The sequence below is a fragment of the Humulus lupulus genome, chromosome X (genome assembly GCF_963169125.1).
Source record: "Humulus lupulus chromosome X, drHumLupu1.1, whole genome shotgun sequence".
Classification (NCBI taxonomy): domain Eukaryota; kingdom Viridiplantae; phylum Streptophyta; class Magnoliopsida; order Rosales; family Cannabaceae; genus Humulus; species Humulus lupulus.
Window position 1 is genome coordinate 16,961,108 of NC_084802.1, and position 3,857 is coordinate 16,964,964.

Genomic DNA, 3,857 nt, shown 5'->3' on the forward strand with positions numbered 1-3,857 from the left:
GTTCGTCTGCCACCTTTCTGGTACCATCATATCATTAATCCTTATCCGTTGGATTTTGCAAGGGCTTTGTTTAATGGCTCAGATTAATCCTCTTTTTCCATCTATATATAAGACCCCACTCATTGTCTTCCTTTTATTTTTCGCTCATCAGAAGAAAGAAAAGAGCAAAACCAGAGACTATCCCTGAGAACTTCTTGCTTGTGCATGTTTTCTCAGTCGAAGAAACAGAGGACCGCCAGTTTGTTCGAGACCGTGAGCTCATATCTGCAGCCTCTCCTTCAATCGACGATTTCTCTGCAATCGCCATCATTGTGTAAGTGTCCGATTGTCTTTTTGTCTATATTGTTCTTGTTATTTCTGGGAATGCGCTAATATATTTCCTTAGTATGATAGGCTTTCACGTTTACGTTTCCATACTAGGTTTAAAGCTTTGGTTTCAAATCCAGTTTTGGTGTAGAACAAGGTCTTTTTTTTTTTCTGGGTTTCAAAATTTTAAAAGACATATCTTGCACACCAAGATATCGGGTATAAAACCTTGGTTTTAAAGAACGCACGATACCCAAGATTACCTTTTCTGAATAACCGCCACCCTTTTTCCCTTGAATTTCGGGATTTTCAAAAATTTTTGTCCACTCTCCTCCTTTTTCTCGTGGAATACACGTTCTGACTCTCAATCAGAGTCTTAGTTTCGAGCTCGCTGCATTCTTAAGCATTCTTCGAGCTTATCCTGTCAAGCTCGTAATTCTTGAACCCTTGCATGCATTGCCCTCACCATTTTTTCTTTCTCACTAGATGTCACAGAATCTGGAAAGACGGTGGGGGTCGTTGCTGACAATCCCTTACTCGCCAAAAACCCCGAGCCCGGAGTCGCTGTTTGCTTGGAATCAACGTCTGATTCGCGAGTACGATCTTGTGCGCGAACAGGAGGAGATTCGAGCTCATTATTGCCGCCAAATTGACGAGGTTATAGAGAGGAAGAGGAGAACCCTTCTGGAGGCTCTTTATCTAGAACCTGATTCTGGACCCAGGCCGATTCCCCTCGACCCTAAATTAAAAGTGACCATTGCTTATAGCCCGGGAGAGCTCCAATTCTTACTCATGGGGGAGCCTTCTACCTCGCAACCGAGGAGGGAGTTCTTCGAAGCCGAGCACTACTGGAGCTCGATTACCTCACTAGGCCAGATAACTGATATCCTGGCTTTCCATGGTCTTAGGCTGTCAAGCACCCTAAGGTGTCGAGCTCCTACCCCCAGTGAGCGAAGCTGTCGCGCCCCGGGAGATGGAAATCCCAAGCTGAGATATGCGGCCTGGAGCCAAGAGCATATGAAGGCAGGAGCGTTACTGCCTTTGAAGTCATTTTTCAAGGACTTAACGGACTTTGTTGGGCTGGCTCCATTCCAGCTCAACACCAATTCTTACAGGGTTCTGTCTGCCCTGAGGTCGCTATACCACGAGCTGAAGTGGGAAGGACCTTCTCCACAGGAGATTTTATTCCTCTTCTGTTTGAAAAGCAACCCCTCCCGAGCTCGGGGAGGAGATGCCTTTTTCTATCTTTTGAGCTACCCCAAAGAGTAAAAGGTGTTTGAGGATCTTCCTAATCATCCACCTGACTTTAAGAAAGCCTTCTTCTGGACAGATGGCTTGTACCCGTCTCGATGCTACTCATTCAGACGGATTCGTAAGTACTCCAACCTTCTTTATCTCTGTGCTCGGGATTTTATTTGTAGGTCCGTACTTAGTTGCAATGTGTCTTATTTTCCAGCCAATTTTCACTGTCCTACTCTCGACGACGCAATGAAGGAGCATAGAGAGACTCTGCTTCAACTCCCTTACGGCAGGAGGTCTCTCTCATACCTCTTACATGAGAGTAAGCTCCGAGCTTGTGGGCTTTTGGGAGATGGCTAGTCCACCTCGGACTGGTCCAATAAAAAGTATGATCGTTGGGAGCAGGTGCCTTTGCCCACAGGCATCCTCCCTCCAAGGAGAGAGGTGAGGCCTCCACCTCCAGCTCGCCGAAGGAGTCCGCCATCGGGGAACGAGGCTAACGATGAAGCCTCGAGCTCAGACTTGGATGATCAAGGTAAAGTCATCCTTAGCTCGAGAATGTGGTCCCCCACCTTATTAAAACATAAACCCGATAGGTTAGTTTTATGCCCGGATGATAGGGACCACTTCTACATATGGACTTGGGTAGACGATCGAGTTCATAGGTTTGATAGTTGGCTCGGGAAGTATGACACCATGTACAGTCTGAACGAGGTGTGGGACTGGATAGCCGTCCAATATGGGACCAATGATTATAGGGACCTTTCAAGGTTGACGTCCACCTATAGGGAAGGTACTCCCCCCGCCTCTTCTAAAGATGGGGGAATTTCATGGTCCCCGAGCTCGAGCTCGGGGGAGAGTTCCAGTTAGGTTTCTTTTATCATTACTTTGTATATCTATGCGATACTTAATCACTTTATATACTATTCCCTCTTTTTGTTATGATTCACATTGTGGCGTGACTGTGCAGGCAAGATGGACTGCGACCTTGACAACATCATCGAGAGTGGCGGCGCCAAAAGGAGCAAGCGTCCCAGGACGGGGTCGCGAAAGGCTAACCGGCCCACCCAGGTCCCCAGGAGGTCTGAGAAAACCCCTCCTCCCCCGGCTCTGCCTGTTACGAGCTTCGTCGCGACGCCGACTTCGCAGGTCGGGACTTCCATCGTGGCGCCGACTTCGCAGGTCGGTGCCTCCATTATGGCTGAGCCTCAACTTCTTGTAGTGGTCCAGCCAACACTTGGTCCACCTCCCAGAAAGCCTTCTGCTTCTCGAGCTCAGAAGCTGTTAGTTTCTACTCACGTCGAGGAGTATGTAATTGACAATGCGGCTGGACCCCATGGGTCTATGTTGTCTTCAGATGTTATGTCCCGAGTCGGCCAGAGCTTCAGCAGTCTCAAAGCTCCTCAATGGCAATATTTGAACAATGCCCGAGACTGCACTGCCCTCTATGAGAAGAGTATCGAGCTTGCCGGCGCGGTAAGTTTTCTTCTACTTCTTAGTTATATTTATACAGTCCTTACGTTAATGACGATTTTTTCTTTTGTCAGTCTCTTGCCTTTACTGCCCAGCTCAACTATAGGCTGAACAACGAGATCCATTCGAGTAAGTCTTATGCTCAGGAGGCGAAGGATCTTCAACTCAAAGCGAGTGATGACCTGAAGGCAGCAAATGAAAAGCTCGAGGCAGGAGCCGAGGAGCTTAAGGCTAAAGCGTCCGAGCTTGAGAAGCTGAATACTAGGCTCGCGGAGCTTGAGAAAGAGAATGCTAGGCTCGCAGAGCTTGAGAAGGAGAACGCTCGGCTCCAAGAGGCTAACAAAAAACTCGAAGAAGACCAGGCCGCTACCTTTGATATAATTGAGGGTGAAAAGGCTCGTCTTCTTGCTGAGTATAAAGAGAAGAAGGACCAGGCGGTTGATTCGGCCATGTACAGAATGTGGGCCAACAACGAAGACCTTGATACCAGTTTCTTAGGTCTTCATGAGGCGAAGCTTTTGGATAAGTGGAATGCTCGGCTCGAGGCGGAAGAGGCTGCTCGGGAGGCCGCCTCCGAAGGTGCTCAGGAGGATAGTCATGCTATTCGTCCTGAGGGGTCCGGTGCTGCCGGGTCCGGTGCTGCCGGGTCCGGTGCTGCCGATGCTGAGAAGGCCAAGGAGACTCCTCCTTGAATCTGATCTCGGAGAAATCTTATCTTGGGGCTGCGTCCCCTAATTTTTGTAATTACTTTAATTTATGCCCGCAGGGCTGATACAATTTCTTTTTATATTAATACATATGCTTTACATTTCTTGGCTCGAAATATTTTGCACATTTTG